Source organism: Vanacampus margaritifer, chromosome 10 (genome assembly GCF_051991255.1).
Source record: "Vanacampus margaritifer isolate UIUO_Vmar chromosome 10, RoL_Vmar_1.0, whole genome shotgun sequence".
Classification (NCBI taxonomy): Eukaryota; Metazoa; Chordata; class Actinopteri; order Syngnathiformes; family Syngnathidae; genus Vanacampus; species Vanacampus margaritifer.
This window is the reverse complement of record NC_135441.1, coordinates 23,154,430-23,179,835: the sequence shown is the minus strand read 5'-3', so window position 1 is coordinate 23,179,835 and position 25,406 is coordinate 23,154,430. Positions and strand designations below refer to the sequence as shown.

The 25,406-nt window shown below is 38.4% G+C and overlaps 2 protein-coding genes across 15 annotated transcripts in view; one reads left to right on the top strand and one right to left on the bottom strand.

Annotated features, from left to right (window-relative positions):
• The window catches only part of LOC144059609 (gastrotropin-like), a 102,389-nt gene that overhangs the window by 26,893 nt on the left and 50,090 nt on the right, over positions 1 to 25,406 (top strand). For all 12 annotated transcript variants that reach the window (XR_013295693.1, XR_013295692.1, XR_013295691.1 and 9 more), the window contains exon 3: positions 1,056 to 1,148. The gene's annotated coding sequence lies outside the window, so the exon portion shown is untranslated. The remainder of the gene's footprint in view (positions 1 to 1,055; positions 1,149 to 25,406) is intronic.
• Positions 1 to 25,406, bottom strand: part of LOC144059608 (caspase recruitment domain-containing protein 8-like) — an 84,095-nt gene that overhangs the window by 12,271 nt on the left and 46,418 nt on the right. For 2 of the 3 annotated variants that reach the window (XR_013295685.1, XR_013295686.1), the window contains one exon: positions 3,712 to 3,847. The gene's annotated coding sequence lies outside the window, so the exon portion shown is untranslated. Of the gene's footprint in view, positions 1 to 3,711; positions 3,848 to 19,208; positions 19,833 to 25,406 lie in introns of those variants that run through there. The other variant, XR_013295687.1, reaches the window with a different exon arrangement.

Genomic DNA, 25,406 nt, shown 5'->3' with positions numbered 1-25,406 from the left:
ATTTGATTTTCAAGGGTCAACTACACATCACATAACAAATTTGAAATTAGGAGAACAGAAAATTGCCATTGATTTTATGCAATTTAAACGGAAAATGCTATATTGAGATATGTAGGTCTTTCTTTAAAATTAGCTGTCATTGTTTTCTGGAAGGGAAATTTTATGTATCAAAAGTACGAGCAGTATCGGTACTTGATATCGGTGACTGCTCGAGGTGAGTACTCGTATTGTGGTATCAAACGTTTTTTTTTATTTTACCAGTCTGCCTACAAACAAGTATAGTGTGAATGAATTTCCAATTGATTATATTTACTTTTTTTGGGGGCAACTTTGATAATTATGCTACTTAAGTGTTACAGAGTGTAGCAGTGTCAGAAAAGGTCAATCAAAATCTCCAGCTACCCTTGAGCCTGAAATCAAATAAGTGTACATATCTGCCCAATTTTATTCCTGAATGCTCAGTTTGTGTGTGTGCGTGCGTGCGCGTGTGTGTGTGTGTGTGTATAAAGGTGTTCATTTTCAACATTTGCTGTACTTAAATGTGCGTGTGTGGGTGTTAAGTGTTGTTTATGTCTGATATAACCTCCTGTTTTTTCCATTGAGTTGCATTAATAACACCAGCAGCTCGGCCAATACATTCGGGTTTTGTTTTACTCCATTGTTCTGTTTCTTTCCATCACCCACGGTACATCATTTAAAAACATCAACGCCGTTAATGCTTAAGTGTGTGGCTTAATGTTTGTCTTGTGATTTCGCCAGCATGAGATACAGATAGGACGGACCAGGCAATGTAACTATAAATGGGATGTTTACAATATTGATGTGGAAAAACAAACCTAATTTTTTATTTTTTTTTTTTGTGAAAATATTCATTTCAGATTTACTGGAGTTTCAAGTAGTTATATTTGGAAATGTATTTTCACACTCTGGACAGAGCAACTCTGAATTGCAGGACTGATACATGAAGAAGCACAACTATTCCTATTAATTTATTCATACCTACAGTCAATTCAAAGTCTTCAATAATCTGATGCAATGTTTTTGGACCTTGGCAGGAGAGCAAAGTGTACAGAGAATCCCATGCAAACACTTGAAAACTGCATACGGAAAGGGCTGAAATGTGAACCCAGATCTAAACCATCTTGCTGGTAGGCAGCTTTTTTTTCCACACTCTTTTGCTAATAAATGATTGAAAAATATGACAAATGGTTGGATAACAAGTTCAAAAGGTTAAATGCTTTAACACATTCATTTGCTATTCAATTCGACTAATTATTGACTGAGCTAACAGTTCAGAGAAAGGTTACAATTCTAAATGTGAATTTTAATATGTGTTGAATGGAATGGAAAGGTTATGCAAATTTCAGTATATTATTTTGTTTGTGTAATCCGTTTTGGACACATTTGGTCTGCCTCTAATTTACAAACTTAGTTCACCTTCATTTTGTATTTGTATTTCCTGGCCATTTTGCGAACTATTTTAGCCCTTCACTCACTGAAGTGGAAGTTTGATCTTTCAATAGGAAACTAGACCAGGCACATACACATACTCACCCACATACAAAAAAAAAATATATATATATATATATATGTATGTATGTATATGTGTGTGTATATGTATATATATATGTATATATATTAAAAAAAAAAAAAAAAAAAACATTTATTAAATTTTTTTTAATTGATTTGTTTGTTTTTAAAAAAAGGAGAGCAATGATGATGTCAAATCGAATGAACAATACTGAGCTCTCCTGGGAAAAAAAAAAAAAGGGGAAACTAGACCAGACTTTGACTGTGCTGTGACAAATCATTGGTACCACTGTAAATTTTCCGATTTCACTTCATTTCTCTGAAAGATAGTATTTATAAATTACAGTATTTACTCTCTATCTTTGTTCATGTTTCTCTCCCAATGACTTGAGTGTTCACTTGGGTGTCTTAGTCAATATTGTGCTACATGCAGAAAGTTTACCACTTCCATTAGCAAAAAAAAAAAAAAGTTTGTTTTATTATAATGATATGTGTATACAGGCAAAAGAAGGCCTCTATATAGATTTTTTTTTTCCCTCGATGATATGGGATATTTTTCTGAATCCAATCACCGGGGTTAAAGATTGCGATTTCAATTTTTCTGTTCTTACACTATTTTTGTCCGTCCCTCAAAGAGAGGAAGTCCACTATTGAACTCATGTATTGAGTCTCAGCCAATTCCACTACACATGATCATTTGGTTCTGGGATGATGTTAGTTCATCCTGACAAGTGTTACATTACATAGCTTTGTATTCTCATCCCTTATTAAGATTTCTCTTTTCAATGTTGGCTGTAGTTGATGTACTTAATATTAGATCCACGAACACAAAGTTATAAATTAAGAGATTTATTAGAGCCAGTAATCAAGTGATTTGTGTTGTCACCAAGAGTCATCTTCCTATTGCTGCAGATAAAAAGTGAAAGGGAACATATCCGTGTGTATTTTCAACTAATATTTAGCAGCGTGCTGCTGTCATGGTGACCTTGCCACTTGAAATTCAACAAATTCTTATAGCAAGCAAGTTTGAAAGATGAATGTCAGACAAGTTATTATGTTATCTTTTATTTCTAGGTATTTACACGTGCATTTGATACACAACAAAGACGAAAGCATTAGTGTGGGAATGCTAAAGCTTTTCCCCATTCATTTTCGAAAGGACAGACAGACATTACATTTTTTCAAAGTATCACTTTCCACGCCCACTTCCATATATATAACTTATCATCATTACCAGGTGTGTGATACTGCTCGGTGGTGAAGTGAATTGTCCGGTAACCAGGAGGTCATTATTTTATAATTTATCTCTCAATTTACTTCATGAGCATTCCACATGCATTCAAATCTTAGCATTCAGCTATTAGCTTACTAAGAAGAATTAAAACATAATATAATAATAATGTTAGCATTTATTTATTTATTTATTTATTAACTTAACATGGTACACATTTCTTAATGTACCAAATATTCTATATTTTGTTGAAAAATAAAATAGATTGTGATAAATGAGGAAAAAAATGCTGTTTTTATTTACCCAAATATTTAAAAAAAAAAAACTGATATTTTATAGTTGTAATTTTAAGACCGCAATATCTAATCTAATTATCGGCCCATGCCTAGACACAGGCACCTTTTAATTTAATTTTGTACTCTGAGAGTCATGAAAAAAAGTTTTACAAGCCTGTTACTCATGTCACATGTTTTAAGGAATGAACCAATAAAAAGATACATTACGTATGTGGCCTTCTGTCTAAAATAATAATGACACTTGAGACAGAAGTGCGATTATGCAATCATGGCAAAGCACAGTGCGAATGTGTCTCATTCAGACTGAGCCTCCTGTTACGTTGCAAATGTGCTGCAATTTAATGACTTCAACAACAACAAAAAATATTTTACATGCATTTAAATGTTCAGCGTTGTCGGTTTGCTATCCTGTCATTCTGTTTGCAAAATAACAATTGAAATACTGTCAGCATGACAGTGAAGCATTTCTCCAAACAGATCTCAGTGTGGTTATGTCAGATATTTCCCAAGCTGTAGCCTTGCAACTAGAAATGTCTGACGTGTCAAGATGAAAACAAGATTGATTTGACCTTTTAATCAGCTCAAATTAATCGAGTTCGCTCTTTAGATAAAGAACAATATTCCATGAATAGCTCAAAAGCAGCCCGTACCTACCATTCTTACTCTTGAGCCAGGCTACAGCAGTAGGTTATTAATCCTTTGAAAGTGGTGCGGTTCATGCTTTTCACAGTGACCATGGACCAGGGACAATCCAATGCAGTCTTTTTTTTATTCACAGGGTTTATCTCAACTGTGAAGTGAGAAAACATAATGTTTAGGTTAATCCTTTGTAATTTGACAGATTTCAATCTATTTTGTTAACCAGGAAAAAAAACCTTCAGATTGACATTTTTAAATCTTTTGAGTCTGTGTGGGATAGAAAATGAACAAAAGACATGAAATGCAAGTGTGTGGGAGAGCGCACGTGTTCGATGTCAGTCTGATGGGAGCTGCAGATTTAAGTATAGTCCCAGTCATCTTGGGGGATTAAAAATGAAAAGCTTCTTTGGGAAAGGGAATCAGTGTGCGAGTGTGTGCGTGTGCGCACCAATGGAATATTATCCTGACACTATAATTACTGTCGATTTGCTCCCAAGATGTCATTGCTGGGTGTCCATGACTAATGTCCACTATACCTTTGATACTGTGTCTTTCAAACCATGCTGAAGGAAGGAAAGACACAACACTGCCATTTCCAAACAACTGCTGTTTTCAAGCCATCTCTCTTGGTTCACAACAGATTCCTTTTTGAGAGGTAATAATAATAATAATATTAATGCATCATATTTATATAGCGCTTTTCTTTCTTGAAATTCAAAGACGCTTCACAATGGGTACATTATTCATGCACTCACACATTCACACTGTGGTGGCGGTAACCTACTTAAGTAGCCACAGCTGCCCTGGAGCAGGCTGACACAAGCGAGGCTGCCAGTGTGCGCCTACGGCCCCTCCGACCACCACCAAAAGTAGCAATGGAGGCAATACCTTAATTAATCCATTAGGTTTCAAAGCAAACATGGTGAATCGGCGTTTAGCTGTTATGCTGCACGCAAATGAAATAAGTTTCAAACAGAAGTAAAGTCAGTCCCAAGTGTAAATGTCTTTTTATTTTTTTTTAATCTCTATTTAATTTCAATTATATTATTATACAGTCTTTTAATAATTTCAAGAAAGCTTCTTCCTCTTTACTTACTTAAAACTTGCTGACAAGTTGAAGGCTATTATAATATATAATTATGGCATTATTGATATGGTCCATACATGTCCTCTGTAATGGGGGGGGGGGGGGGAAATAATTTTGTTTAATTTGATTAAAGGAACCGGATTTAGAGTTTTAATGTAAAGACAGATGGATTATTATCTTAAAACAATCTTGCTTGTGAGACAAATAAATACATTTTGAATCCATCCATTTTCTTACCGTTAATATTGATCAGAGTTGTGTGTGATCTGAAGCATATCACAACTGACTGGTTTAGAGACAAATTAAACCCTGGGACAGGTCACCAGTCAGAGACGTGGGGGGAAAAAAAAGCAACTTAAAAATTTTTCAATTAAAAGTTATTTCACAAAGTTAAACAAAAATGTATTTAATAAAAGTTTAAAAACCAAACCGTTCTTAAAGTTTTAATGCAACTTTATGGCACTAAAAAGGTAAATACAACTGAACCGTACTCAGGCAATGACTCTGTTGAGTACCACTAGAGGGAGCCAGCATGCCACTATACCACACTTTTGAGAATCACTGTAAAGTTTATCATTTATTTCAATAATTGAACCACACAATGTTCAAAGACCGTATGAAAACAAAAACAAGCATACTTGTTGAGGGTAAAGGAGACCGTTAAAGCAGAAATTGCTAGCATGCTAGCTCGACTACGTTTTGGCTATAAAAAAAATTAACACCCACCAGCCAAGATTTTCTCTAATGGCTCAACAAGGGTCAATGCAGCCATTCACATTCACATCCTCCATTTTAGTCTTTAATCAATCTAACTTTCATTTTTTGGGGGAGTGGGAGAACACCGAGTATCAGAAGGCTGTGAGGTAGCTGCACCACCACACTGTGAAATAATTTATTCGAAAATCATGAATTTGGCCCGCAGTGGAACGAACGGCACCGTGGCGAATAGGACAGCAGTGTAACTGGAGATTTACACCAGCTAGTGTGGTAGCTGTCACTTTGTCCCCCTCACTGCTGCCAATGTGAGCCTGTCAAAAGAGGCCCCGGTGGTGCTGTCTGCCTCTTTACAAGTGATTTCACACAGTCTGGCACACTTTCTCTCACATTGTCTTGTTGGCCTTTAAATGTGGAGGATGAAGGAAGCTCACACAAAAAAAAGTTTCTTGTTTGAGCGCCATCCACAGACGGCAAAGGAACAAAACCACAAGGTCAAGAAATGCAGAGAACTGTCAATTTTTTTTTTTTAAACCTGACAATTTGAATTTTTGGTTAGGACTATTTTGGCACACGTTGAATGTGATGACAACCAACTTTGTTAAATTCAACATAAGTCACACGCATTGTTTACAAGTACTTAGGAACAGAAATGAAACCGGGCAAAAACTGCTTTATAATGCCTATTAGTCCGCTTACATATTTAATATTGCGTTACTATTCTTAGCCAAAATCTGTGTCCAAAAAAAATATTATATATATATATATATATATATATATATATATATATATATATATATATATATATATATATATAAACTTGGAAACTAACAAAAATGTGTTGTTTATGGCAACAATGTTGGGTTAGTAATGATGAACGGAGAAATGATGGCAATGTAGACCAAAAGAAAAAATCGATGAAGTAAAAATAAAGGTTTACAACAGAATTCGCAAACATTTCAAATAATTCAATTTCAAAGTAATTGCACCCATCAAGAACGGCACCTTCTCCATCCCTCTGAGCTCTTCTTGCTACCTTGACACAAGCTGAACAGACGTTTCTGCAAGAAAGAAAATTGACTCTTGTTTTGTTTCTAATATCAAGGAGAAAAACGTCAGATGGAAAATAAATTGGATGGTGTTGTAGGAGTAGAGGTGGTTGTATACAACTGTTCAAGATAACCACTGGCAGATAAATGACTGCACAGTGTTGAACAAAAGGTCCACATTTGTGCAGTGTTCAAAGTAGCTAGGTGTGTGTGGATACGATTAGAAGTTCCTCGTCAAAGCATCTTTGATCTTTTTTTGTGTGTCGGTGTTTTTATATTTTTTCGAATATTTATTAATATTACAAGATAACTGAGACACCAATGTTTAGCTGGATGTTTATAAATACTGCCGTCCCACTCTTCTGTAGTCCCTGGCATTTAGTCTCGGCATCCACAAATTTTTGAGGGAATTTTTTTGTTTGTTTAAATAAGTGCTTAACTCTTTCACTGCCAGACGTTTTCAGAAACGGGTTGTCCCCACTGCCGGCCGATTTAAGCATTTTGAGTGATCTTTCAAGGTCCACAGAAAATGTTGTGTTTGGACTATGGAAACACAATTACTTACAATTATGTGGATGTTTCAAATACAGTTTTTCCTTTTGTAACGCTCTCCTGCGTGCAAGGAGACGCCAGGACTTGCACAACAGTTTACTTTCACTTTCACATTGGTCCGTTTTGCGTGCAAACGTTACACTTTCTTGACGGCCTTTTTTTCCGGGGAATAAAAAGCAAGTAGCAGACTGTACACACTTCCTCCGATGAATATGCATTGGACTCGGGGCACTCTCCGTCGTCCGATCGAACGTCCGCCTGTGCGTGCTCGGTTGTGTTCCGCGTTACGACACCGTCATAGCCGCCGCGTCAGCGGTTCCAATTTCGCCGTCAAGCTCGGATTCACCTTCATCATCATCGAGGATGATCACCGTCGTCATCAATGTACTATTTTAGCGTTGGTCGATGCCTTTCGTCTTGTAAGTGTAGAGCTGCTTGCAAACGCTCGCCATTGCCCGTTCCCTCCTCCATCTAGCTCCATCTAACGTCTTCTACTGCCGCGTCAATGCTTCTCAACCACGGAGTCACCACCCTCATCTTCATCATCGATGATGATCATCGTCGTCAACAATGTGCTTTTTCAGCGATGCTTTTGGTCTTTGAAAAAAAACGTCTCGGGCGTGAGCTCCTCGCGACCGGCCGCCATTTTTCCTTTGTCTTCCATTCTCATCTCCTGCTCGACGCTCTAGCTCCGCCTCTACTGACGCCCACCCGATCTTGTCAAAAGAGAGTCATCGCTGCCCTCTAGGGGCCAAAAATAGTCATTAGGCACAACAGACAGACTTGAAACTTTCACCAGACATGCGGAAGGGTTTCCTCTACCCGTTTCAAAAAAAAATAAAAAATCATTGGATGACGTCTTTTGACGTCATTGGCAGTGAAGCGTAGGTTTTTACTTGACGTCTTTAAACGTCAGTGGCAGTGAAAGAGTTAAGTGTGCACATGCTTGTTTGCCCGCCTGCCTGCTTCAGAAGCAAGAGGCTCTCTGTGACACCAGCAAAAATGCCCTTGCTTTTCATCTCTGACCCGTGCAATATTTGGGCTGCTTCTTGGGTGTCAAAGGCCTCCCTGGGAAGAGACAATGACAAGAAGGCCCATCAGCAATGACAAAGAGTTGACCATGCATACGGCATATCAATTAGTGATGCTCTACTTCTTGGCAGATAGCCGGCATACACAAACGGGGGAGAAAAAAAGAAGAAAGTTTGAGCTGAGTAAACTCTCCACAACACAAAGTGTTTTGGTTTGTATTTTTACGGTCGACACTGTTACTCTTCAATTGTGCGCAATGCTTGCTGCAAGCTAAAACATTTACATGTCGTCCATCTCTATATAGCGGTTCAGTGCTTCACAATTATCACATTTATCACACTTATTTGCTATATCACGGTATCCCGTCTGCAGTAAACATTGTTAGTTAACTGAGTATAACCTACCATTGCTAATGAGAAGAAATTGTAATCCGTAACAAGTGGTTATAAAGAGGATGAAAAAAAAGTCGCTGGCACTCTTTAATTTCTTTATTGAACAAACAGTAATAAAACACAAGCATATCCTAAGCCGAGCTACGGATGACTTGACTTGACTTAGCTCTGACAAAAGTTTCTCTTGGAAACTAAGGATTTTTTTTTCTTCATTTCATTGTCTTCAGTAAATCAAAGGCAACCTGATTTGGCCAATTTAAACTTTGCAATTTTTTTTTGGGGGGGGGGGGGTGGGGTGCATTCATTGTATGTTGAGAGACAGTTGTTGACAAATTTCATCTCATAGCTTCTGGAAGCTTCAATGAACAACAGTTAACCTAATATTTGTGTTGAAATTAGCATCTATCATCCAGTTGTTTTTTCTGACTTGTGTATTGTCATTCCTAACTTTGAATTCTGACTTGGGACCCAAATTGAATGAGGCGTTAATCTACCTTTTTGATACCTTGAAGCGACGATCAAGTTCTTGCGGACGTGCTCCCAAGCACCTAATACATGTTTTTTCTGTCATGTTTCACTTCCATTCCTATTCTTCAAGGTGCGCCCTGCAGTTCTCACTATTATTTTCTTTTTTCACCACGTCAGCTTGTTATCAAGTCTCTTGCATGCGCGTAATAGTTCCCCCGCTGTAGAAAAGTTGAAAGCACCAGGCTCAAGGCTCATTAAGCGATGTCACAAACTTGTGGAAAAGTTTGTCAATGAGAAACGCCATCACTAATTTATCCTTAGTCATTTTGAGACCACTGCAAAAGAACTCGGAAGTTGAACTTTTGTGGAGTAAAGTAAAGAAAGCAATAAAACGGCGACTAACATTTTTAGCGGTAATCCGTCCGTCCGTCTTCTTCCGCTTATCCGGGGTCGGGTCGCGGGGGCAGCAGCTTTAGCAGGGAAGCCCAGACTTCCCTTTCCCCAGCCACTTCAGCCAGCTCATCCGACGGGACCCCAAGGCGTTCCCAGGACAGCCGAGAGACATAGTCTCTCCAGCGTGTCCTGGGTCGTCCCGGGGGCCTCCTGCCGGTAGGACATGCCCGGAACACCTCCCCAGGGAGGCGTCCAGGAGGCATCCGAACCAGATGCCCGAGCCACCTCAACTGGTTCCTCTCAACGTGGAGGAGCAGCGACTCGACGCTGAGTCCCTCTCGGATGACCGAGCTTCTCACCCTATCTCTAAGGAAGAGCCCGGCTACCCTGCGGAGGAAACTCATTTCGGCCGCTTGTATCCGGGATCTTGTTCTTTCGGTCACGACCCACAGCTCGTGACCATAGGTGAGGGTAGGAACGTAGATCGACCGGTAAATCGAGAGCTTTGCCTTTCGGCTCAGCTCCTTCTTCACCACAACGGACCGATACAGCGTCCGCATCACTGCAGACGCTGCACCGATCCGCCTGTCGATCTCCCGCTCTAACCTACCCTCACTCGTGAACAAGACCCCAAGATACTTGAACTCCTCCACTTGGGGCAGGACCTCTTCCCCGACCCGGAGAGGGTACTCCACCCTTTTCCGACTGAGGACCATGGTCTCGGATTTGGAGGTGCTGATCCTCATCCCAACCGCTTCACACTCGGCTGCGAACCGCTCCAGTGAGAGCTGGAGGTCACGGCTTAAAGAAGCCAACAGCACCACATCATCTGCAAAAAGCAGAGATGCAATGCTGAGGCCACCAAACCGGACCCCCTCAACGCCTCGGCTACGCCTAGAAATTCTGTCCATAAAAGTTATGAACGGAATCGGTGACAAAGGGCAACCTTGGCGTAATTTTAGCGGTAATTATCGAATTTATTTAAAAGAAATTGTTCAGAACATCTTGATTGGAATGGCAAATTGAGAAGTACTACTTATGATCCTTGTCTGGAAAGATTTTTTTTTAGTGGCTGCATGTTATTCTTTTTAAACTTCTGTCTCTCTTAAAGCCCAGTGAGTATGCTCTTATTTGCTATATAGTGCACTGAAAGAGCACTTCTCGTTTTGATGACAGGTGGCCTCATAAAACAAAGCAATAAAAATGTATGAAGCACTGTATTATTTTGTATGTAATAACACTATCATTAAAATAAGAGCATTTTATTGCATACATTCACATTTTACTATGAATACAATTTTTGTCTGAATTATCATAAAAATAAGAAGGAACAAAAGATGTCATGAGCAAGAAAGAATCATTTGAAACTGATCAATCTTCTGTTCCCTGGCTCCAGTCTACCTGCCAGAGTTTTATTATTCAGTGCTGCCTATAAATCCATAAATCTCTATGACAGCATCTCCCAAAAGTGGAAAATAGTAAACAGAGACGACCTACCAAACTGCACAATGCAGAAATGTGTCCGTGATGAACTGTAAATAAACTTGGAGTCATATTATTACATATCACAATATTCTGTTTTTATTAATTGATATTTTTCGTACTCTTTGTTTAACCAGATAAGGAGTTTGAGAACAATTTCTGAGTTTTGACGCTGACCCTCAGATACATGAATTATCAGTCTATGTAATGGATTGCTTACGTTATGTTTAGTTACGACCCCTCCGACCACCACCAAACATTCGCACTTTCCATACACCAGCGTGAGAAGCACTGGACAATTAAAGACAGACTCAAGCTGGTCTAATTACAGTTTGTGACAATATCGGACTACTACCATTAATGTCTCACACTCGCATACATAATTTATGCATCTGTCCCTCTGTTGTCATGCCAGGTTTAGGTCGATAAAGTAATGAGGGCAATGACTTTAAACATTTAAACATCTAGCTTTTGTATCGATGTAATTGTAAACAGAATGTTCCTTTAACCTGTTGCTTTTTGTGCATCCTAGCAAATGAAGGCTTTCAGGAGCATTTCTAACCCCCCAATTCCAGTAGCAATGATTGAGCTAAAACAAAAGCGAGCGGCCCAGTAATAATTCTGTCTGGCCTGTCAAGTCATGTCTCAAGGATATAAGACCTTCTGATAGCATTTTGTCTGTGCCGTCTGTTGACGTGAAAGTTTCCAAGGGCGCAGCATTGTGGAATTCTGTTTACTCCATCAGAGAAAAGTTGTAAATTTGTTTCTGCCTCCATCACTTTACACCTATCTGGTATTGTTCGTCACTTCGAACTTTCCTCTCTTTCCCATCTCGAAACTCCTTCTTAACACCAGATCAGTTGTCGTTTCACCCTCCAATCACTGCCGCTTGTTTGTGTTTCTTTGAGCGTGTGCACGTCGAGGTGACTTCTTTGAAGATTTTTAGCAAATAGAGCAATGCGCAACTGACTGGAGCTTAGCTCACTTTACATAATTGTTGCCTACCAATGCACTGCCAACGTCACAGGGTTTAAGCCTCTGATATGCTTAACGGGAAGAGAAAGGAGTAAGAGGATGACAGAGATGAAGAGGCAATCAGAGGTTATTTGGGAAGACAGAGGAAGAGAAATCGGTTTGTGTTAAACACTCAACTGCTCAGTTGGTGAGTAATGTTTGATACTCTTAAAGTGTATGCGACATGAGAAAAGTCACCCTAAATATATATTTTTAAGAGGAAGTCAACCTTTAAACATTTCTTGACAATAATATCCTATATGTGACCTCACTAGTCTAAACATGACATTCTGATTAATATTACATTTTTGGAATATGAGTTATGAAGCAAAATCCAGCCTTTTTTTATCCATCTCAGGGGGGGGGGGGGGGGGGCGGCCATTTTGCCACTAGATGTCGACAGAAGATGACATCACAGTTGCTCAGGGCTCAGGTAATGACCAATCACAGCTCACTTGTTTTCTGAAGCTGAGCTGTGATCAGTTACCTGAGACCTGAGCAACTGTGGTGTCATTTTCACTTGACAGCAAGTGGCAAAATGGCCGCCTTCTGATATTGATAAAAACGGCTGGATTTTGCTGCTTAACTCATATTCCACTAAAGCAATATCAACCCTTTAAAGCCTGAATAAACAAAAAAAATTATATAAATATTCCACATAGGGCTGTGACTTTTGACTTGTGTCATATTTGATACATCCGCTCACAATGCTTTAAATTTGTATATTTATAACTGCCAAAAATATAATAATAAACAGACATATCAAACGTATTAGTATTTCCAAAAATCAGAAAGAACATTTCCCACTATTAATAAGTATAGGTGTCTCTCCTTCCTCAATTGGGGCCATCTTGCAAGGTCGCTGGAAAAGCCATCAGCTGTGTGACTCTGCCCTCTAGTGGATTATCTGTGCAATGCATGTGTCAGATCATATAAGTCAGCGTTTTAATGGAAAGAAAAATATTATACTCATGAAATAGAGGGCTGAAAATGTCTTTATACGTTAGACGTTATAGTGTTTTTTAACCAGATACCGTATTTAGATTAGTGGGGCTGCATAGAACACTTTACTGTCAAGAATTTTTGGGGGCATTGACTTCCCCTTTAAGAAAGAGTACAAGTACAAATAATCAGATTCCTTTGATTACTTTGATAAAACTGCAATGAAAATGCCACACAAAAAAAGACGCAGAAGTTTAAGCTGGTTTAATCATCAAAGTTGCTATGACCTCCTCAGTAAAGGATCAAGCCTTGAAATGTACGCTTTAATTAATAGGCTCTTGGCTCTCCATTGTAACGCCGTGACATTAGCTAAGCATTCGTGTCAATTAGTAGTAAAAGCTGAGCCACTTGTCGATGCCTTCGCCTTCCCGTGTTGCCTAATGGCGGTTGATCGGTCATAGATTATTCAATGTTAAGTGCAAAATGAACCTCTTACATCAAGCTGGACTCGATTGCAGTAAGGCTAGTGAACTTATTTTGACCTTTGGGGAATGCCAGGCTTGATAGACATGCCCGCCTGCCTCCCACAATGATTGGGTGTCAATTGTGAAATAGCAGTTTGCACAGCACAAGCTTCTCAATAGTCCATAAAGCCTAAGCCAGTAGTATCGCACTTTGCGTTCTCGAGGGTTGTTTCAGACTGCTGCTTGGTTCTCATCCAGAGCTGACTTGCTTTGTTGGCCAACTGTAAACTCATCAGTACAAGCAGCATTTTTCTCCTCTGGCTCTTGGTCTTGTCCAAATCCCGACTGCTGCCTTGCTCCTGGCCTCAGTGCAGGCCAGATAAGAGGATTTTCCCAAACCGCGTTTTTGTGCCTCGGACGCCAACTGCTGACAGTGCTGAGCCGGTTAAACGTAGTTTCACCACAGTGTCATGTCTCATCAGGGGGTGCCGCTTCTGTCACGCAGTTTCCGGTTATTTTTTTTTTTTTTTTTTTTTGTGGCTTAAAATGCATCTGCTGGATGCTGTCTAGTCAGACCAGTATGACTAAGCATCTTGCCATTTTTATTCCTTCAGAGCAAACAATATGAATGACAAGGGTATGGGCGGTCAGAATTCTAAATCGTCAAACATTATTATTAATAGAAAGTTTTGAGCAAAACATTGTCACTTTGTGCCGTTTGTGTGGCTAAATTAGCTATTTACCATTTTTCTCCCCCGTTAAAGTGGAAGAACGCCTCGTTAATGGCGAGCGAACGTAGTCCCAGCAATTTGCTAGCTATCGGCTGGCTAATGCCGAGCTAGCAACAAAGTTAGCAAATTTGGGCAATCCAGATATCATTACACAGCAATTGGATTGAATGTAATACATGTTAGTGTATTAATATAAGAAACAGAAAACATACTACCAATAACCTACACCATCAAAAACAAAAAATATAGTTCGTCAAAGAAAAGTGGAAGGTTTTGGAGCTACCTGGTCACATCCTTAGCTTTAAAGCCTGGAGCTTGCATTTTACATTAAAATAATGACATAAAAAAACAACTGAACAGTGGAAACATGTAAATGTATCAGTTATTGCAATCAAAGGATTTGAAACAAACAAAAAAAATAACTCATCTATTTTAAGTTTGTCTGTTTAGGTTTGCTCCCCCCCCCACCCCCCAAAAAAACATTTTTTTACAATAATGCTTCTAAGTTGTTTATCAGATCCTAATGTAAATAGCGTATCTGAAAATAAAAGCTGAACCTTTCTCGCCTCATATTCGTCTTTTGACATTCAACCCAAATGTTTTTTATCATTATCAGGAAAAAAAGGAAGTGATCCGATATTTTTGTAGGTGAGGGTATCTCTATCTACAGGATCTATCTTGATGCTTGTAAGCAATCTGTTGCTTACGCAAGCATTTAGTATTCCAAGTCAGTCGTTTTTCCAGAGGGAAATATCTGGCTGTTTAGGTGCTAAATGATGTTGAGCGGCTTCTGTTTGCTGTTAAGCAGGTGCTGTATACTAATACTTCTGACTTCCTGACGTCTTCCTGACCACCATTCAGGGGTCTTGTTTCTAAAAAATGTCCATAGGATGTCTGCATTATCACTCAAACATGAAGGTATAATACTAACTTTTGTAATTTAAAAAAAGATTATTAAAAAAATAAATAAATAATCATATTATATGCTAACACTAATAAATAGGGTGGGTTGGGGGAGAGAATAACATTATGAATTCATTCAAACCCAAAAACGTGTAAATACGTTTTTTTAATACTTTTTCCTTCATTCCCAAAAACGTATTTATAAGGATTTTTTATGGGGGTTATGTAGAGAATACATAAGGCTTTGATACAGCTTCTGACATGAAGAGGATTTATAACTCGTGGACTCTCCATACTTTTTTTTTTACCCAACAGATGCATTGCGTTAATATGCTTAGTGACACTTCATTGGGAGTAGAAGCCAACATATTCAGACTATGTGTGAATGCTTAAAAACGGGAACGATACCAACAGCCTTAGCACTGCAGTTGGTGAGAAAGTCCAAGCACAGCAGGAGTCATGACAGTTCATGAATTACTGTGATTTCACAAAATGTTCCTCAGAGGCACATATTAGGCCAAGTGAAAAATTTTCTCTCTCGCACTATACTTGGAAAGCAAATGATACATCTTTTATGTGGCTCAAAATGTTGAATTCAAAATGCAAATAAACATAAAAAAGGTTAATATTTAAATGTTTCCTACTATCCATTTTGTATACCTCTTGTCCTTCCTAAGGTTTCATGTGAGCTGGAACCTATCATAAGTTTAAATATTTTTACCAAACAAGAGCTCATCGAAACAAATAATCTTAAAATGTCAGCAGTTCAAATTGAAACGCACCCAGCACTTCTGCTGCATTGCTGTAAGGATTCGCTGGGGAGCGCAGTCTTTGTTTAGTTAATTCTGACAATTGTTGTAAACTCATTTTTGGGTGCAGAATCCAAAACTGATTTCAGTTTTTCCTTATCGCATAAAGTTGTTGTGCTATGGGATGAAAAAAAATGAAATAAATGTGTATGTATGGATATAAAACAGTAAAAGGGAATAATTACAAGCTTTGGAAAGTGAAATAATAATAATAATAACAATAAACTTGACATGCTAGCAGGGATGTGATTTTTCCGCTAATTCGCGGAATTCCGCTTTTTTTACCCCCCCCCCCCCCAAAAAAAATTCGATTTTTTATTTATTTTATTTTTTTTTTAGTAGTTCATTGTGTATGCACATGACTCCGACAGATACCATCTTCTGCTATAACAAAGACATTTGTGGTATGCTCTAATATGAGTTACTTTTCATTTGGTCATGATACAATTATTTGTTCATGAAATTTGAACTCTTCAACATTATTTATGTGTTAACTTAGTAATCACATTAGTTAGATATGATGATATTCTCAGTGATAGTTTTTAAAAGCAAAGGCAGTCCAATGTTTTTGAATGTGACTGATTTTGAGTTGACTAAAACTGCCATTTTATATGGGATAGTTCAATATACATTGAAAATTTATGCTGTTGTTTTGTCTATTTCTTTGTCATGTGAGTGCATTGAAAGTACTTAAAAACACGGAAAACCCATGAGCCCCCCTTGTCCCCCCACCAGGGCACTGCCCTAGACCTAGCTGAGTGCCAGCGGCCCCCAGACCCCCGGCTAAATTTTCAGATAATTTCACTTTGGTCAAATCACATCCCTGTGCTAGAAAAACAACAAAAATGAAAAGCAAAATGAATGTTTATTCGTTTTGCCTGCATTCCACTGTGTCTTAACATAACATTTCTCGCAAAACATTTCTTTATTTTATTATACAGACCTTGTTAATTCATGCCTTGGCAAAAGGGACACTCTAATCCACTCAATGAAACTAATTAAGACAATGAACACTCTCTATAATCACCCACTTGATTTGAATCCCAATTGGAGCAGATGTTTTGGGGGCATAATGTCTTGTTGTGGCTCAAGACTATTCCATTTTTCACACCCTACTTCTCGTGCATCGCACTCTGCCTAACACCATACCACCACTATCTTAAATTACAACGTGGTAGTGTATTAAGTGTGGTTCTTATTTTTGCCCAACGGTGAATTATTATCCCATCTGCTCTTCCATCCCTTAGCTCTTTAGAGTGTTGTAGCACTTTGCAAGCCATTATTTAGCATTGCGACTACTGTTTTAGTGCAATCACTATTGGGCCGGCATCCAAAATGAGTGTTGCTACATTTGTGCAGGCTGTGTATAAAGGCAGCTAAAACATTCATCATTCCAACTTGGATGATAAAACGTCTTTGCTGTGTTTAGTTGGTTGCATCGCCCCGGAGTGCTTAAATCATTCAGTTAGCGCAGTAAACAGTTGGGTCCTATCAGCATTTTTTTTTTTTTTTTTTTTTTTGCGGTACATCCATGTCCAGCAATCTGGATGGCGAGCTCAACTTTTTTATCTTTGGGATTTCATTTTGATGCATATTTCATTTCATTATCCTCTTTTAATGGTCGGTCCTGACCATTCCCGGCAAACTTACCGCCATGACACTCATTCCGTCCTGTCCTTACATCCTGCACTCTCCTTCCTTTTATCTGCCCATCATTCAATGATTCAGCGAGCCGTTGGGAGTCTGACAGTCTGCCTACCCCTTCATCACTGACCTTCCTCTTTCATTTTGCCGTCCTCCTACACTGTCTTCTTCCCTTCTGCATCGCTGTGCTCCGTTTGCTCATTTGACCGCTTCTCCTTTAACCTCTTACGTCTTTCTTTTTTTTCGTCCCCCACTTTTTCCCATTTGCATTTGTTTCTCTGTATCCATTACCTCACGATCTGCTTGACGGGTGGTCTCTGTCCTCTTCCTCCCACTCTCTTTGTCGGCTTGTGGATGAATGTTGTTGACTTGCCAGCAAACTCCCGCATACAAATGTGCTTCAGCTTGGAAAAGAATACTGGATGATTGGAAGTTTCACCGATATTTCAAATCAGTAAAAGTTGTAGAATGTTAAGGAAATTGAAATCCATTTTTTTCTTCATGTCCTGTTTGTTCCTTTTTTATTTTTTTATTTTTATTTATTTTTTTATTATTATTTTTTCTCATGTCCTGTTTATTCCTAGCCCAACCCTTATGCACTCGGTGTTGAGATCGCAGTCAACGCACATTTTTCGCCGGACTAAGACTTGTCTAAAACCCTCATTAAATCAGTATGCATTTTTGTCGACTAATAAAGATGAGACGAAAATGTACTTCACTTAACTCATTAACTGCCATTGACGGCTATAGACGTCAAAAATTCATTTGAACGATTTCTATTAGTTGAACATTTTTTCCCACTTTTGTTAACAAGAGTATGAAAACCCAGAATTTGTTTTATTGTACATTTAGAACAGATATGAAATGTGTGATTAATCGTGAGTTAACTAGTGAAGTCATGCGATTAATTATGATTAAAAAAATTTAATCCCGACACCCCTCATTTTTAATAATCTTTTCTTTTTTTAATCATGAGTTAACTAGTAAAGTCAAGATTACTTACAATTAAAAAAAAAAATTACCCGACGCCCCTAATTTTTAATAATCTTTTCTTAAAAAAAAGAAAAGATTTAAAAAAAAAAAACTAGTTAACTCACGATTTTACATCTGTTCTGAATATAAAATATTTGTTTTTCTAGTTTTCATACTCTTGTTAACAAAAGTGGAAAAAATGTTAAACTAATAGAAATTAATTTTTGACGTCTATAGCCGTCAATGGCAGTGAATGAGTTAATAAAAACTGGACTAAAATCGATGGACATTTTGGTTCGTGAACAAAAACGAGAGAGCAAATTATATGATTTTATAAAATCTTGTTTCTGCTAATCTGTCACTGTGACATTGTCATGTGACACACACCCTTTCAAATCTAAAAAAACCTAAAAAAAAATAGCGAGTGCAACGTGCACAATCACATGGGAGAGACAGGAGATGGATTCAAGTTTTTCCTTCACTGGAAATGACATCCACCACAACACTCAAGGAAATTGACTCTGACAGTGTAACTTTTTATCCTAACAGTGATAAAATAACACTGCTTAACTGCATATTTGATCGAACAATGGAAATTTAACGCTGACTGTTTTGCTGTGTAGCTTTTGAAGATACTATCTTACTGCCGGTAATGTGAAGCAAACTCTTGACAGGGACCAATCAGAATTAGGCATTCGGGTACTCCATACTGCCGGAGCACCTCACACGATTCCCCCCCACCAACAAGGAACAAGGTCAAACACCTTCTCCAAGTCTACAGAGCGCATCCAGAGCCTTCAAAAACTCCAGGCGGATCCCATCCGCCCCCAGGGTACTGCCATCAAGGATTTTTTCTTTTTTTTTTTTTACAACCTAGGCGATGTCAACCTCTGGTTCCGCATAGCAAGGCATGTAGTGGACCAGAATTTCCTCGAAGCCACATGGAGGTCGTTACCCATGACCTCACAAAAATCCTCCCGTGCCTTAGTTTTTTGCCTCAACAACTACCAGAGGCCAGGACGTATTACGACAAATCTTAGGAATGATTGTGATGAGATTTCACGCTCACGTTTTGAGTCAAGTCAAGCGCTAAATTACCTTTAAACTGCAAATATTTTCCGCAAACTTGAGCATCCCAGTCTGCCCAAACCAAGCGGAAACAGTGAGTCCCTTAGAAAACATGGTGGACACGCATGTGTGCGTTAAGCGTATGTTTACTTCTAAATATAGGACATTTCTTTTTCAAGGGAACAAGCCCAAGATGCAAGTCAACTTGCCTTAAATGCACTGCATAAGAAGAGAGAGAACAGGCCGTGCCTCCCATTTGTATCTCAGGCCTTTTGGAGTGCTTTTTAATGGCATTGTGGAAGGATTTAGTAATTTTTTGTGGAGTGGTCCACTTGAGCCACGACGACTTGACAGCTAGCAGGAAGAGACTGAACGAAATGATTAAGGATGACATTTCTGGGCTGGGGTGCGCCCTCAGACCTGTGCAAGTGGAGTGAGAATAGTGGTTAAAGTATCATCTCTGCTGAATGCCACACCTCCTTCTGTGACATGTCACATCCACTTTTTGCTAGAGAAATATTGCAGGTTCCTCCGAGCTTCAGAACTGCACCCAGTAGGGCACGTCGCACTAACTTTTCCATACTTTAGCTTGTCCATATTAAACAAATGCGTACGCTGATTGTATTAAACAACGCAATAAATACACTCTCTCTTTTTACTTTTACCATCACTTAAAATTTATTCTACAAATTAAATTCAATAAAACTGTGTAGATTTTTTTTTGTCTCTTGAATATTCTGTGATTTTTTTTTTTATTATTATTATTTTTTTTTTATTTGATTACTTTTCAAAGAGTGTTTACAAGGCCAGGATTAATTAGAATTCAAGAGGCTGCCTTTAAGTAAGTATACATTTGAGTGGACAATGCTGAGTTGGAAAGTTTTAGCAAATTCTTGCTGCTATGCGAAAAACAATTATGCCCATTTTTGTCATTTTTAAAAAAAAAATCTGTTTTCGGAATGAAACTGCATGTGGCATCCCAAAAATGTGTTAAATATAATTTAAAATAAATAAAAAAAATATTTAAAATAAAATTAAATAAATGTGCAGCCCTAAAACGTGTTTATTTGTAAATTATTTGGGTAATTTAAAAGATCATTTTTACCTGCCAATTGAACACAAAAGCTTTTATTTTTAACCCCAAAAAATATAGAATATTTGGTACATTAATAGCTGTATAGCATGCTAAACTTATTAAATAAATAAACACGCAAACAAAAACAGTGTTCTATTATCAACAGTTGGGGTTGACGCTGTGTGGGTACAATCGATGGATCCCACATTTTCATTCTTGGTCCAGACAAACACCCTACAGAATACTTTAGTTAAAAAATAACAAACAAGGCTAGCATTCCATTGTCCTGCAGGGGATGAAAGAGGACTATTTTGAATTGCTTTTATTGTAGCAGCGGGAATTCCGCAAGATGCCAGATTGCTACACTTGTCCGGATTATGGGGTCTTGTAAACAGAGGTTCGCTACTCCCAAGTGAAACCCAAAAACATTTATGGACATGATGGTACTTTATTATGTCCTTGGCTATGCTGCCTCCACACTACAAAAACTGACTGATGAAGCCTTTTCCAGGCAATGGACGACTTGCACACCAGCAGCGTTTGCACAAGCAGAAATCCGGCGCCGTTGTTGGAAATACAATTGGCAGACGAGAGGGCAGATGGAGGTGCATATTAAAATGTAATGACTACAATATAGAGAGGTTGAAATCTCTGGTGATAATGTGTGGCGTTTTGCACAATCTCTGTGAAATGAATGGTGATGAGTTCAGAGCAGAATGGGGCTCCATGCCTTTAACCCAGCCTGAGGGGTGCGCCTGATGTGTTCGGTCTGCCCCTCCATAAGTATCTGCATAATGTGGTCTGAGAGCTTATGACTTGGATGCTGTGCACATCTCTGACTCGCATCCCTTTTTCCCGAGAGAGACAAAGTCTCTTTTTCTCTTCCCTTCAAATAAGACACCACAACAAATGAGCATGCAAATTTATTATGGCAGAGGATTGGCCAGGAGTTTTTGTTCTCTGAGTATGTACTCTACTATTGTGCCTCTCTTCTACTACTTTAACTGGGCCTCGATGTGATGCTCAAATAAGGCACTGTTGAGTTTATCTAAAGACCGCACATCACACTGTTAGCATATTTTTCCTGCAGTCCACTCCACATCGGAGTGTCTCACATCCTCCCCTTGTCCTCCTGCCCCCTTTTTCAACCACACTTGATTGGAGCAGCTTGGGAACGGTCCCACATTCGTCTTCTGACGACTTTGATACCGCAATTCTTTCATCATAATATTGTGTCGTTTTTTTTTTGTCTAATTAGAATATATGATTTCGCTTTGTTTTGTCATTTACCTTTTATCCACAAAGAAAGGGCAAAAAGAGGATCATTTGTCAAATCATTCACAATGACAGTAAAAAGCTTCTTTCATTAATCATTAGCCTGACCGACTGTAACGAGGTGGAATATAAAACCAGAATTGATGCCCTTTTTTCCTCCTCCTAATTGTTGCAACTAAGGGAGGTATTGGACCATATTGTTTTTATTTTGGGTTACTTTTTCTCTAGTTGTGTCTTTAAAAATCAAATAATTCCTTCCTGAGCTCCCATGAAGACAGTAAATCATCCATTTTGTGTGTTGCTAATAGTCCAATATAGATCTAATAGATCTTTAAAAATATATATTATGAAAAATAAATACCAACTATGAATGTGCCATATCTTCATCTTTCAAAAGCAATTCACAAACCACATGGTTCATTCATTTTCAGTTTACTATTATGACAGCTAATGGCTTGTTTTTATTTGATTTGAGTCACATTTTAGAAGAGTGACACATTTTCTCCCAGGCAGATAATAGTCATGCTTTTTAAAGTCAAAACATAAATAGTGTCTCACTCAAGAGAAAATATCATCTTTCCCTTCAAAAAAAAAATATGACATATACAAGTGCACACTTGTCATGCAACTTGAAATGTCCTTTATTTTGTATTTGTGTGTACGTCAAAGAGTGTTTCGATTATTAAATGTGATTGAAAGAAAACATTTTAACTCTTTGACTGCCAGACGTTTTCAGAAAAGGGATGCCGTGGGTGCCAGCCGATTTAAGCATTTTTGACTGATCTTGCAAGGTCCATAGGAAATTATGTGTTTGGACTATGGAAACACACATACTACCAAATGAAAGATTGGACTCTCATCTTTCATCAGAACAAAAAGTTTGTTTCTACCTTATTCCGTTTTTCAGTAATCAACAATAGAAAATGGTTAGTTTCACCTCTGTTTTGAAACAAACGTCTTTTAACGTCTTTGGCACTCCTCCATAGGATTTTACTAAACGTTATTTAACGTTTTTGGCAGTCAAAGAGTTAAATGCCACATTTTATTGTCAGTCTGGAGTGTCCATCGTAACTTTATCCTGAGCCATTTCAGCAATATGGTTGAGTGCAAACGCATAACTGGATAAATGTAAATCCTTTAGCAAATACTGGTGGTTCGGTAGTCTTGAGTTGTTTAGCGCTGAGATTTTTCATTGATGATTGGGTTCATGGTTGCAAGCTCAGCCAGTTCCCCTTGTAAACTTGATATGCAGGTTTAAAAATGTGGTCCACTGTCAAGGAATACCGGGCTTAAGCGAGTATGAGGTACGATCTGTCTGTGACCTGTGAACAGAACATATCAGTCATACGGCGTTGGGCTGGTTCGCCATCTGAGAGATCTTTCGCCTCATTGCCTCTCGGTGCAGCGGGGCAGCAGGCCGGTGGCCTGTCAGCACATCATCGCTCTCCTGTGAGTTTCATTTCTTTCTTTTACGCTTCCAACCCTTTTGTTTGCCGCCATGGCTTGGCTTTGATTGTCTGCTGTTACATGTGAAGGTCAGCAAAAAAAAAATTTAAGAGCTTGGTGAGGTTTTATCATTTCGAGATTTGTGTGTTGCTTGGTGACAAGTGTGAGCGATATGCGTATGTGCTGCTCTCTATATAATACGAAACACTGAAAGACAAAAAATGTGTTGTTTTACTTCCTTTATGCAGTCTGTTGCAAATTTAATCAGATGTACAGAATGGAAAGGTAAAATGCTTTTGGTCTGTCTATCTATCTGGTTACAGTAATTTTTTTCAAAATGGTTGCACTATTTTTATCTCTTTGACTGCCAAAAACGTTAAATAACGTTTAGTAAAATCCTATGGAGGAGTGCCAAAGACGTTAAAAGACGTTTGTTTCAAAACAGAGGTGAAACTAACCATTTTCTATTGTTGATTACTCAAAAACGGAATAAGGTAGAAACAAACTTTTTTTTCTGATAAAAGATGAGAGTCCAATCTTTCATTTGGTAGTTTGTGTGTTTCCATAGTCCAAACACATAATTTTCTGTGGACCTTGAAAGATCAGTCAAAAGATCAGTCAAAATGCTTAAATCGGCTGGCACCCACGGCATCCCTTTTCTGAAAACGTCTGGCAGTCAAAGAGTTAAGGTGTTTCATGGCAGGTACCATACATACTAAATTAGGAGTTTTACAATGTTAAAGCGGAATTACTGTCGCTGTGGACTCTGATTCTCCAGAAGAAAAAAAAAAAAGAAAGAAAAAAAACTAGTTTAAATTGTCGTAATTTGCTAGGGAAATTAGTTTTTCTTCTTTTTGGGGACTTATAAGTGATAGCAAGCAGGATACGACGACTTGTGATCATCCTCTTTGATGTTCAGATTACGACAGATGAAACACTTTAATTGAATTTAATAAAAGTATTTAGGCACAGAAGACGCTGGAGTCTATTCATGCTGACAAAGTGGATTTGTTTTCTTCTGGTGGATAGCTTTCTTTTTTTTCTTTTTCTTTTTTTTTTTTTCTTTTTTTCCTGGAGAGCTCAGTATTGTTCATTCGGTAATTTTGTCATCATCATTGCTCTTTTTTTAATTAATTTATTTTTTATTTTTTATATGTGTTGGATAGCTTTCTACTGTCTCACCATCAAATTTGAAGATGTTCAAAATTGTCTTTGCACCGACCAAAACGGCTTGCGTCTTTTCAACCTTTTGCAACCTTGAACGAACCCTGACAAATAACAGCATTAGTTGCATGAACACACCATCGAAAGCCTTCGGCGCTCAGTGAGATACGGGTTTACGTTAAAGCAAGCAAATTCTAATCAATACAATGCAAAATTCAACACTAACATGGATCATGACATCATTTACTCCGTTGTTCATTCATATAGGAGTGTGTGTGTCTATGGGTGTGTACAGTCCTCATGTATGTACTTCTCTACACATGTATACTTCTGTGAAGACTTCTACTTATTGCTGCACTTCTTATTTATTTTAATTATCTCTCTCTATTCTGTTGTTTTTCTTACTGTAAACTACTGCTGCACTTCTTATTTAATTTTGATTTTATCTCTTTCTATTCTGTTGTTTTTTTCCTTACTGTAAACTGCAGCTGGACGGAGTCCAGGAAAAAGTTCCCCACGGGGAAAATAAAAGTACAGACGCTCCCCTACTTCCGAACATTCGAGTTGCGAACAACGGTACATACGAACATGTCTGCGCGTACAGCATGTCGAAAAATGTTTGGAAAGAAATGCTGTAAGTTAGATTTTGTATTGCGCGTAGTGCTTCTTTCCGCCGCTAATACCGACGATTGGCGCTGTGAGAGCTGACATTGGAGGCTGAGCAACGTGGCGAGGAGGAGGAGGAAGAAAACGCCGGTCCCCGTGAAGCAGGAAATAACTTTTGAAGCCGATTCCAGCGACGACGAAGAATCTCTCATGATATAAAATCCTCCTCTTCCTCCTCCTCCATCATCTCCTTAAGCATCGAGTACATCTTCCAAAAGTAAGTTAAACTTCATTTTATTTATCTTATTACGTACATGTACATACTGTGTGTGTCTCTCGCTCTCTCTCTCTAACATACGTAGTACAGTACAGTACTGTATGTATTCTCTCCATTTTATTAATTTTTTTTCAGTACAAACCAATGCAGG